This window comes from Phasianus colchicus, chromosome 6, assembly GCF_987193195.1.
Source record: "Phasianus colchicus chromosome 6, bPhaCol1.hap1.1, whole genome shotgun sequence".
Lineage (NCBI taxonomy): Eukaryota > Metazoa > Chordata > Aves > Galliformes > Phasianidae > Phasianus > Phasianus colchicus.
In genome coordinates this window covers 22,429,391-22,442,535 of record NC_143441.1, presented here as the reverse complement: position 1 = coordinate 22,442,535, position 13,145 = coordinate 22,429,391, and positions in this window count along the sequence as shown.

Below are 13,145 nucleotides of genomic sequence, written 5' to 3'. Positions count from 1 at the left end.
ATACTGTAAATCTCCCTCTAACCTATTGAATAACTTCCTGTGCTTCAATGGACACTTGCTGATTAAGACATTAAGATTACCAGAGGACTGCTATCTCAACCTAAAATTTACAATTTAAACAAAGTATTTGGAAATGTTTGCTCATTTGCTAAAAGTGACCTGTTGCCATAGAACCTGGGCTGATTTAAGCAGGAAGCAATCAGCATTTGTTTAATGTTAAGTCAGTGCTTCTACAGAAGTATTATCAGGTTCTTGAATAGCTAATGTCTCTAACTTAGAGAAAACTTAATCTTTTCATTAGACTCTGAGTTCACTTTCAGTTTAAAATCCTCAAGCAGCATGATTTGTTTTGGAGTGTTCTCTCTGTTTATCTGCTGTACCAGCAATAATACCTGCCACATAACTTCTCTTTGAAGTTTGAAAAGCTCTACAGAAATGGTCAGTCCTCATGTAGATAGGCAAAGATAGATTACTAAATTGACATTTGCAACGCTCGAGGGAATGAATTATGCTCTAATAATGTTCACTGCTTATTCAGGTGTTGGTATGGTGAGGAGAAAAGTTTCTAGTCTATTGCCAGTGTATTGCTGACATTTCTCTCCTTATAGTTTATGAAAAGGTAAATGTCAAAGCATAAACTGCTAGGGTATTGCCTCTAAGCGCAGACTTGGCTGTCTGATGACCTGAAGTAATAATATAATTGTAGTTTGCCATTGAGAGATGATTTCTCACTGAAACACACCTTGTCTTTATAAAAATTTTTCCAGGGCTTCCTACTGCCATGTACTTTCTATCCAGTGTTCCAGAAAGCTGATACTATCAGATGCATATGTGTGTATTTGTATGTATTTTGGTGTTTGTACTTAAATTCCTCTAAGGCTGATGTTTACCAGCTTACATACACTTCTGTCTGTTGCCTGAGCAGCTCTGTGAATACTTAGTTGTGTTGTGCCATTAGAATAGCCATATTGATTCTGAAGTGATCACTGAGTTGTTGACTACTGTTTAGTGTCTCTGCTTTTTCAATTGTCTTGATAAATAAAATGTTAGTATGGTAATTCACTACCATTTGTGTAAAATACTGTGCAAAATTCTATTGCTTTTAGCAAATGTGGCAATCTGTGTGTTTTGACCATGTATCATCCTAGGAGATCAAATGAAGGCTAAGCTATCTTTAGCAAGTTAAATGCTAAAGAAATTTGGGGTAAATCAGTCTGAGAAGACAGAATTCTTGGACACTTAAAACATCTCTGCTGACAATGGTGCTACTGCTTGTCTTCTCAGTAAAATATTGGGAATTCCTTGATACCCTTTTTCTTGGGAGAGATACTCTTCACAGACTTGGGCATCACACATCAAGGAAGAGTAAAACCTCAGATAATTCATATAAGAGTATGAGAAAAGTCCACAGATATGGGTCTGTGATCTGGAAAAAAGACTTAGGCAAACAAAGAGTGGGTTTTAAATCCTATAAGAGGTAAAAGCCTAGAAGAGAGATGAACAGAATGGAGTTACTGGTACTTCTGCCCTTTGGGGATTAATGAGCTGAATTGTGCAGCAAAGGAAGTGAAAGCTAGTATTAGAAACATTCCAATTCTGCATAGTTGAGCACTGGTATGTATTCCTTAGAGAGACCTGAAGCCTGTTACTACTGTACTAAGATGAGACAACCATCTGGCAGGAATGACATAAATATGTATAACCAGTGGAAGAAGGGTTGGAAGGTAGGCTGGATAATCCTGTTTGTTCTGTTTGATTCTGTCTTTTGTAGTATAGTACTATTTTTAATAATAAATCATTTTAAGCATTCACTACTAGGCAGGTTAGATCATCAGGTAAAACAGTGTGAACATGGAATAAGGTCATGAACTGTGTAAATTAAGATGTGAAAACCTGGGTGACAATATCTTTTGCAGATCATAGTGAATGGAAGTATAGGTTAACTGAATGTAATCCAGATCCATCTGCAATTCTAGCTCTAGAAAGCTTAAGTAATATTTACCTTTTACCTATTGGAAGCTGCACACACGACTTGCTGTGCACCAAAGGTAGATAGACATTTGCAGGGACCTGAGGTACTCAAAATAATTGACTTTGCCTGTGAGGATGACTTAAGCAAAAGTTCTATCACTTAAAGTTTTGTTGCATTCATTTGCAAATCAATTTTAAGGCATTTTATTTTATATGGAAGCCTGTCTTCTTAGCTAGTTGTCAAATGCCCTTCTGCAGGCAGTAATGTCTTTTGTGGCCAAAATGTTATGAGCACGTGATTAGTAAGATGTTGAACTTTGGATATAAGGCTGAAAACACCCATGGCTTTTTCATCCTGTTGGGAAACGTTCTATTTGGAGTATTCTGCCTATATGTCTAATCTGTCACGGGGAAAGAACTGCCAGATAATGCACCACCTATTGTTCACTTGTCATCAGAAGGGGAAGGAAGCCATGTTTACACTCACATTTATAGGGAACCTGCCAAAAATGTGCTTTAAAAGGGACTTGCTTTGTCCCTTGAGTGAGGTTACCGAAGTCCTGTCCTCTGTTAACAGAATCCCAGGGGTTGGAAGGGACCTTGAGGTTGAGTCCAGCCCCTGTGCTAATGCGGGTACCCTATAATAAGTCCCACAGGTAGGCATTCAGACAGGTCTTGAATATCTCCATAGGAGGAGACTCCACACCCTCTCTGGGCAGCCTCTTCCAGTGCTCCTTCACCCTTACCATGAAGTAGTTCTTCCTCACGTTAGTTTGAAACTTCCTATGTTCAAGTTTTAGGCTGTTACTCCTTGTAATTGCTACATTACACTGAGAAGAGCCTGGCCTCGTCCATTTGTGTCTCACCTCCCTTTAGATATTTATAAAGAACTGGGGAGCTCAGAACAGGACACAGTAGTCTAAATGTGGCCTCACCAAGACATAGTAGAGGGGGAGGATCACCTCCCTTGACCAGCTGGCCATGCTCTTTATAATGCACCCCTGTTCTTAAACCTTTTTAAAAATGGTATCCACCAATGAAAACAAGATTCCTTTCTATACTTATTGTCATCTGCTATTTGTTCTCTATCTGCTGCGCTTGTTAGATGTCTCTGCTGCAGAGAGGGCTATGATGATCTAGTCACAGTTGCCTTCAGGCAGTGTTGTGCTTCCAAGGAACAACTGCTTTTGTTCTGCCATCCCTGGTAGAAGTAATATAAAAAAAAAAGAAATGCATACACAATAAGCAGACTCTGAAATGGAGTGACATGCCAACTATTTCAGAAGAGATTCAGTTTGTAGAATATTTTAGCCCATTAGCTCTGTACTGAATTTGTCTCTTTCATAAGAAGCCTGAAAAAATCGGAGAATTCAGTATGGGGAATTCTGAACTAGCTGAGGGAAAGTGAAGCCAATTGGCTCTTTGTGGCAATTAAAAGGAGCAAACAGGCTGAAGTATTCCTTCTCTCACAAGTTGGGTTGTGGAGGCAGTGAGAGTTCTGCTTGCTGTACCTGTACAGTCAGGGTAGTGCTGGGCTTGGAAGAGCATTTGGTTATGTGATGTGACCCTAGAAAGTGTACTGAATTTTGAGTATGTGCCACAGTTCTAAGGGACTTGAAGATACAGACTAATAAAGTGCTTGAGTTTGTGCTGAAATGCTTGTTGAGAGAAGGTGGATTGAAGCAGGTGTATTAAGTGCTTGGTGAAGTTGGTACAGGGTTTTCTCAGCTGTGCTCTCAAAACTTTGTAGTTCTTGTGTGGTAAGGAGCCCTGATGCCTAGCTAGACTTGCTTGAAATTGCAATATTTCTGTGAAGCAAAGCAGATCTTAATATTTCTGGCCTCTGCCCCACACAAAGCTGTGTTGTTTGAGTAAACATGTTTGTCTTGCATTTACTGCCTGTCATTTCTACTGTGCTTGTATTTAGACTCGCAGCAGTCCTGCACTGCTAGTGCCCTGCATAGCTTAATGGCTTCCAGAAATTCTCCTTATAACCTGTCAGGCTTCCCTGCACATTCTTCATGCAGTTTTTTTCTTATATCCACAAACCTATTTCCTTCTCTTCCCTCTGACAGGGAGAGCTCTGAAGTATATATGTAGTGTAAATGGGCTCTGGTTCTAGAATATCAGATATTGTAAAACTGAGTTCTTCCAAAAACACACAGCACTAGCAAAACAAATGCAGCTCTTTCAAACTAGAGAAGTGTGCTCTGTATTGTCCTGGATGTGCTGTGTGGAGTGGCAGCTTCTGAGTGGAGTGAATTACCTTATGAAGTTAAAAGCCAGTGTCCTGAGCTGCTCTGTAGTGCCCCATCACAGATGAACGTTTTGTTGTTAATCCAGTGCTTCTTGCTGGCAACTTGCAAAGTTTCTTGGAGTTGATATGTTTTAACTGAAATAATGACAGAAGTTTACGTAGTGTTCAGTGGAAAACATGAGAAAACGGTGTGTCTGCAGTGAGTGGCAGGAGGCATCATGTTTAGGGATGAAAGCCCACATCTCTTAGTACTATATGGAATGTGTTGAGATAGGATGGCCTTCATCAGGCAAGGTGAAGGAGAGGAAGTCTGCGTTATTACACTGAAAAAAAGATCTGTGAAGATAAACCAAGAATTTTTAGTGCATCTAAAAAGAGGATAAAAAGCTGTGGTGCTACTGTTAAATTTGTGACGTATTTTTAAAAGTTCATAAAAGTGGAACTTAATGGACCAGAGACAAGGGAAAATGGAGTGAAGTCCTTGCAAGTATGCACTTCTAGGATTTTCATTATGAGACAATAGCTGTCACTCCACTTCCAGGAGGATTTGCAGTGAATCTGTGTTAAACCTGATTTTGGTTTGTTCAAAGTTTCATATGGATACGTAGACTTGGATCCAAAATAAGAGTTTTTCCAGACACTGAAGAAAAATCCTAAGAGACAGTGTTCTTGCAAAAGCCCTGACAGATAGCAGTTAACAAAATTTAACTGCCTGCTTTTTATTGGGCCACGTTTCTGCCATACTGAGGGCTAGGATTAAACTTAATGGCATTAAGTGTCTGAACTGTGAGAATCACTGAATGTGAGGAGGTACTGTGTAGCTAAGTATAGTGCAAATGACTACTGAAATACAAATGCTTTCCTTCAGTGCAATTAAATCTATTGCTTGTAGAGATCTTGCCCAAACCCCAATAAATTACTGAAATGTTTGCTGGAGAAAATGAAAGTACCTAGAAACGTCTGGGGATTCTTTTGTCTTGTCTTCCACTGGAGTAGGTTGCATGAAAGATGTCTTCTAGGAAGCTAGTGTTGATGTAGGACTGTTTGTGACAGATCTGAGCTATGCTGAAGGCAGGGCATTGATCTGAGAAATGGCTTCAAAATATAATTAGTATCGATGATATTAAGAGACTGCTATTGCCAAAATACAATTGTGACATGTTTTGCTGTACTAAACTATCTAAGTGGACTTGATAATGTAAAAAGTAGATATTGACTGCCACATTATTTGGGATACTTCTTTTCTTGTGCTTTTCCTGGTCTATCTTAAATGTGGAAGTGAGGAAGAAGTTTTCTGACTGCCAGAGTGAAGTGCTGAATTTCATAGTGCAATGTCATGCCCAAAAGCCCAAACACTTCAGAGTTTGTGCAGAATGAGCTTCCATTATATTACTGACACCTTTTTCATTCTGTGCTTTTTTCCCTTTGAAAGTATTCTGCCTTGTCATAGAGGAAGAAAAAAAAAAAAGTATCTAGAGGTCAGCGTCAATGTTTTCTGCAGATCAGGATTAATAATACCTCTAAATTTGATATGCATTCCTTGACTTTCCCTGAATGCAGAAGAAAGTGGTGTTGGCATGGACTTATTTGGATAAGTTCCAGTGTACTCTTCAGATGAAGTTAAAAAATCAGCTGACAGCTGTGTGGTTTCTACCATGCCACGGGACGTTTTTTTTTTTTAAATTGCCCTCCTTTGAGGATAACTTTATGGGGTTTCATCACTTCTCATGCTAGGTAATGGTACAGATGGGTTCTCTGTTTATGTGCAGATGTTTACCCAGTCCTTACTTTAAGAGGGTACTTAAGGGATACGGAGCATTCTCATTATGGCATTGAGCCTTCAGCTTTGATCCATTCTTCAGTTGTGCCATTTGTCAGACATCAAATTGCAGCTGCTCAATTTCTCCAGGTGATAAAACTTTTAAAATCTTTCTAATAACAAGTGTATAAAATGCCTGTTGGAAATTGTATTTCTTTGTGGCTGTTGATTTTTCATATAGGAAGAGGCATTTGCATCCTCATACTACTTCAGTGTTGCTGTGTGAAATAAGTGCAACCTCCTGGGGGTGATGATTGAAACACATGTGTGCGTATGTGCTGTGTTTGTTTCTTTTTTTGTGCTGTGACTCAGCTCAGCTACTTTCCTCCAGGAGTCAGTAAACGTTAGGGCAAAGCCTGTTTGCATCCAAGATCTTCAGAGATATGTCTCCTAACTAATGACAAGAATACAGAAAGGCGCTCACGTGTATCTGATCTGAAAGCTGGCATTTTAGTTTGATATTTCCCAGAATTATGTGGACAACTTGGGCATGCTGAAGCAGAACTGTCACAAATATGTGGGTAGGCAGATGCATAATGTACACATGCTATGTTTAAAGAAAAAAAGGAGAAAGGTAATATTTTTGATAAATTGATCTGGCCTGCAATGTCCTTTTGTGTATTCACTCTTTCTCTCTTGGGTGCTGCTTGCTTGTTTGAATGTAAGGCCAACAACAGACACTTGAAGCCAATGTGTTGCAGGATCACAGAGTGGATGAGATTGGAAGGTGCCCCTGGAGACTGCCAGTGCAGCCTCCTGCTCCAGGCAGGGTCAGTGAAAGCAAAGCAGGGTGCTCAGGACCATTTCCAGGTGAGTGTGGGTGTCTCTAAGGATGGAGAAAGAACCTCTGGGTAATTTGTTCTTTTTTTTTTTTTACCACTTTCACAGTAAAACAAAACAAAACAAAAAACCCTGTCATGCTTAAACAGTTTCCTGTATTTTGGTTTGTGCTTATTTTCCTGTCCTTTCACAGATGCACCACTGAGAAGAGTCTGTTTCAATCTTCTTTATGTTCCCTTAGCAAATAATTCTGGTTCCCAGGCTCAGTTCTCAGCTTCTTGTGTGACAGATTCTGGTCCATGCAGCTGTCTTTACAACTCTTTGTTGGACTTGCTTCAGTATATCTGTGCCCCTTTAGTATGGGTAAGTCCAGTACTGAATACAATGCTGCAGATGTCCTACCAGTGCAAAGCAGAGGGGAAGAAATCGCCTTCCTCAGCCTGCTGGTGGCAGCATGCACTCTTGGAGTATGAACTATTTCTATGGCTTAAACTCCAGATGCTGAAAAGAATCTCTGGATGCTGCCTTATTTTGGGCCATCATGTGCCTGCTGCATACATACTGAAAACCTCAGTGCAGCTGATCAGGATCTACTTGCTGGCTGAGCCTGCTGCTAGGAGGCTGCTATTCATCCTCAGTGTAATTTAGCATGTCACCTGTTGATTTCAATGGAAGTTTTAGGTTTGTGCTAGTTTCTACCACCTGTGAGAAGAACAGAGGTAAATTTCTCAGGATTTCTCTCCATCCTGGAACAAAAATTTCTAATAAAGCAGTGTCTGCAAAGGTTTATATCACTTAAATGAATAAATGGAATTACGGCACCAGTATGACATGGTCAAGCTTTTTTTGGATTTCTAATTTTTTTTGAATGTTCTGGTGCAAATAGTGCAAGCAGTTGAATGTTCTGATGTTACAGTACGTCCTCAGCACAATGTTTTATCACTTTGTTGTGCATATTGGCACCTTAAACCTTTAAACAGCAGTGTTTTTATATAATCAGCAGGGATGTTTGTACTGATATTTTCCTCAAAGAGCCTGTCTATGACTCATGTAGCTGTATCTTCAGGCTAATTTGCTGCAGGCTGCTGTAACCTCCCTAATTGTCCTTAGTTATGACATTGTCAGATATCTGCAGTTAATCTCAGCAGAAAGGCACCACCACTGCTGGTCTAGGGCTGATGAGTGTTGTCAGTTTATTGCCACAGAACCTGCTGACTTAAAAGCTGGATGCTTTGCACCTAATAGAGCGAATGATCACTTCTAAAATATTTTAAGAAACAGAATGTGTTTGTCAGAGGAACTGCTTTGAAGGCGTATCTTTATTTCTGAACAAAAACAATGGAAATGCATTGATTTCCAGCAGAGACATTCGAGTCTTATATCATAGTATATCACAGTTCTTGGATCTTCAGTCCTTAAGGAAAGTATGAGGATCCATCAGTATGTGTAAATACCTCAAGGGTGGGTGCAAAGAGGAAGGAACTGGGCTCTTTCCTTGGTGCCCAGTGCTGGAACAAGAGGCAGTAGGTACAATTAGCACACAGGAGGCTCTACCTGAACATCAGGGAATGCTATTGTATTGTGCAGGTGCTAGAGAACAGGCTGCCCAGGGAGGCTGCAGAGTCTCCTCCTTGGTTGTCTTTAAAAGTTGCCTGGGAACCCTGCTCTGACTGTCTCTGCTTGGGTAGGGGTTGGGCCAGGTGGGCTTAAAGGTCGTGCCACCCTCAACAACTGAAGAGGCTTTCACATTGAATCCATTGAATATTCCCTTTGTTACGCAGTGATAGCAGAGCCAAGTCTTCCCCTTTGTATCTTCTGTAGTATGTTGTTTGCAGCCCTCAGTTGATGTTCTCAGATGAAGAACTCTCACTTTACCACTGTTCCAGCCTGTATGTATCCCTAGCAGTTTCCTCTCTAGAAGGTGAGGAGACTGGAGTTGAGATTAAGGTACAGAACTGTTTCACGCATGTAGAAATGGAACTATGTGGGAATGTTTGTGTATGGGTCTTGTGAATGTGGTTGGCAGCATTCTATTCTGAGCAGTGAGTTATGGGACCGTTAGTATCAAGTACAGGCTGTTGGAGAATGTAGGAGCTGGGAAATATATCTGGGGGTTGCTTAGAAAGGTACGCTACTGAAAACAAGAATGGTACTTTGCTTTGCCCTAAAAACAAGGGAATGGGGAAGACAAGTGAGATTAAAGATGACTAGAGAGTGTAGGCAAATGTCTGTGTCTCTGAAACTGAGGACAAACATTTTAAGGTTGAAATCTCTTGATAAATTTTGTGAGAAGGAAACAGTTTTTCATTTGTAGTCAGGGACTGGTGTGGAGTCTGCACAGAAGAATGGAAGGCAGCTGATGCAGCTGTCGCAGAGAAGTATCAGCCAGCTGGTGGCAGGAGGCTCTGGGACATGCTTGGATGGACCTCCAGGGAGTGTAACTTGCTTCAGAATTAAGCCTACAGTGAACTATGTGAATGCTTTTCTATTTCTAAATAGTGCAATGAAGGAAGGTTCATTGGATGCACTGTCTCAAATAATGAGTGTTGAGTCAGCCAGGATGAAACATCGATGCAAACTGAAACGAAAATGGGAATTCTTCTGAGAAATCTCTTAGCCCACGCAAACCATTGGTCACGTTGCTCATTGAGGACTGTACAAAGCATCAGTGTATTCCCATGCCATACTGCTGTCTTCTGTTCTGTAATGGATACTTTCTCATGAAGTGCAGAACAAAGTGTCTTGTGTGCTGTATGAGCAATCCTCATTTTTTATGTATTGCTTTTGCAGTTCAAATCCAGGCAGACACCTCTTGCCTACTGCATGTACCTCTGACTTGAAGAGTGTTGGAAGGCTGGGATGTTAGTGTGATTAATTAGTTATTTCCCCCCAGTGAGGGGAGAGATGGAGAGGTGTCGTTGCAGAAAGGAGCATTAAGAATGTTATTCTTAAAGTAAGATATGAAGTCTTTTGTTGCTTTTTCTGACACTTTTCTTTCAGTGTTTAATGACAACGTTTAATGATCTCTTTTAAACACAAGATGTTTCCATTCTTTAAGTTTTTTCTTCACAGAACCATTTGTAAACACAACACCTGTTCTGCAGGTTGTTAGACTTCATGCTTTTCTAAAGAAGACATTTGCTTTCTCTGCTGTAGAGAAATTACCAGTGGTCTAAAACTCATCCATGATGAGGCCACAACTTGGTGTTTGTGCCCCAAGAAATCCATAGATGGAACATAATCTTCCCTGATTTTTCTTATTTCCAGCGACCTAACTATTGTCATGCTTCACTTATTCTGGGGAGGAAGATCTGGAGCCTCATGTGTTGCACATCATGTCTTTCCACTTGACTTAATTGATTAATTGAGGGGAGTAAACTCTTCATAAGGGCTGATAATAGCAGGACACGGGGAAATGGTTTTAAGTTAAAAGAGGGAAGATTTAGGTTGGATGTTAGGGGGAAGTTTTTTACTAGGAGGGTGGTTAGGTCCTGGAACAGGCTGCCCAGGGATGCTGTGGATGCCCCGTCCTTGGAGGTGTTCAAGACCAGGTTGGACGAGGCTCTGGGCAACCTGATCTAGTAAAGGTGTATGTTTGGTGGCCCTGCTAGGCAGGGGGGTTGGAACTACATGATCCTTGAGGTCCCCTCCAACCCAGGTCATTCTGTGATTCTGTGATTCCACAGGTTCCTTTCTACTGTAGCTTGGGTCCTGGGGATTTAATTTCACACTCTAAAATATTAACAGGACCATGCATGCTGGTGTATTTGCTAGGCTCTAATGTCAGAAAACCACTACCTGTCCACTATAACAGCAACAGAGTAGAGCTGCTCTCTTCCCTTGTGCTGGATGTTGAATAATGACATGAATTGTCTGGTTCACGTGGAGGGAGATTGACTTAGTGAACCATCACCAGCTTTTCTGTGATAAGCACTGTTCTTTGGTGGTTTGTCTGTAATTTCCTTTTCTGAAGAACAGAAAGTACTTGGAGGGGCAGCTGGGAAAGAGGGGGAATGTGAAAGGAGAACTGTATAAGGGCCTTTTTCTGCCCATTTTTCTCTAGTGTGTGAGATAGTGAACCAAAGCCTTAAGTTCTTAAGTCTCTTCCATATGCCATCAGTGGTGCAGGTAAGATTCACTGTGATGGTTAGAAGGACAATTGTTTCAAAAGCAAGCAAGGACTAAAACTCCTCCTGCTGCTGAAGCTGGCATTGAAAAGAATTCACCTGAAATTTTGTACAAGTCTGTTGGTCAAGAGCGTGCTTAAAGGTATCGAAAGTTTGTTAGCTTTTGTGCTGTGGAGAAGACATACTGAGTCCAAAATCTTACTGTTATCTTTAAAAAATAAAAATAATTAAAAAATCAGGAATGCATGGGTCAATCAAACTTACTGACAGACTGATCATTTAATGACACTTTAATTGTTGCTACTTTATTATGAAAATAACTGTGCAAAGGCTCTTATAAGGAAGGGCACATACACATAATTATAGGATGCTTTTGGTGTTTGATAAAAAGAAAGATGAAGTGACTAATACATTTTATTGGTGGAACTGACAGCTGTAACAAACCTGCTTCTCTCATCAGCCATAAGCTTTTATCTTGTGCCTTGTACTAATGAATAAATCATCTTATTGCATAAAATTGCATTCTAATTGTGCCCATGTCAGTCTATTTGAGGTTGGGCCAAAGCAGCAAGGCTCCCTGGGGGCCTGGGCTTTCCCGTTCTGCTGTGGGCTGAGTAGTTGCATTTTTAAGTGCTTGTGGAGCGCTGTAGGGAAGAATGGAGAGAGGACTGGAGGAAGGCAGGGCTTGAGAGGGCAAGGTGGGGTGTGCAGGGTGTAAGGAACAAATATGGGAGACACAGAAATTGTTGAATGGAAGAACCAGCTGAAAAAACATGGTGAAAGCTAGCGGGATGAGTGGGAAGAGAGTGAACATGAGTCAAAGCTACGGCAAACCTTTTTGTGGAGTGGTTTGTGGGAGCTCGAGCTGTTCCCAGCAGTGGAAGGGCTTTCCTTGGTGCTTGCTGTGAGCAGTGCCACGCTGCTGCCTCTGTTAGGACAGCTTTTGTTTGTGCAAATTGTTTATTTTGTGCCAAGCGGCAATTTTGTAGTTTCTGACACTTACATGGGTGTGTGGCTGGAGCTGGTTCAGTGGGGCTGGCCCTCAGGTGTGTAAGTTCCTCCACTTGTGGAGCTAATAAACAGGGAGCCCGGCCTGCTGTTGCCAAACAGTGGGCATTTGGGGTGGCAGGAGGCCCTCATGAGGCTCTGACAAGTTGTTACGATCGAAACTCTACTTTTTGTCACTTAAAATGTTACCTGGAAAAAACACAAATTAGTCATTTAATATGTAGAGTGGAACGATGCGTCCCCCCACTCCTTGTCAACAAGTCAGACAATTGATTCTCAGATAAGAGAAAATGGCAATTTGGGCAGACTTTGTGTAGTAGAGAACGTTTTTCTAAATTAACTGTAACTAAGTGACTTGGAACTCATCCTTCAACTACAGCAAGCTGCATTACCTCTCATGTATTGATTTTGTTGATGTTGATTAGAAAGAGGGTTGAGTGCAAGTAAGACTTGCACAAAAGCAAGTGCATCTGTACAGAAGTTGTGCAGCTTTAATTAATTGGGTTTAATAACTAATTTAATTAGAGCTTCCTTTTGTAGACAAGGGATTTGGAAATGATGGTGCAGCTCCTAAGTGATTTATTTAATTATCTGCAAATGGGAAGAGGAGTCTGACTTCTCGTTACTCTTATTAGAACCACATCTAGAATTTCTGCTGCTTGCTGTTGTATTACAAGGCCCTTATCTTGCCTGACCCATTTTGTTCTCGGTAGCATCATGCATTATAACCTAATGAATGTGGTCAACTGAGGTGACATGATTCATTGTTTAGGACTTTTTAAAGGTCTCTTTCATATGTTGTCTATAAAGTCGATGTGTCTTAAAGTGCTGTCAAATGGAGAAAATGTTGATGCGGGACCTTTTTCCTACCAGGTATTTCTGGGTTGTTTTGAAGAAAAGATGAAGCACTTCTGACATCGCCAGATTTTGATGACAAAAGTGCTGAACAGAAAGAAGTCTCCTAGGGAACAAAACAAACCCTTTGGGCTGCCTTTTCAGGACGTAAAATAGAAAAGGAGGTCACAATCATTGCTCTTTTGTTCACTAAGTCTTCCCGTAAGAAATTTCTTATTACTGTAGCCCATTCCAAGAAAAAGAGTCCCTTTGTAGAGGCTGCTCAGTGAGTGCGTGGGATCGTGTTTTTTATTTTAGCTTTGAGTGTGGAAATAAACTGGCAGTCATT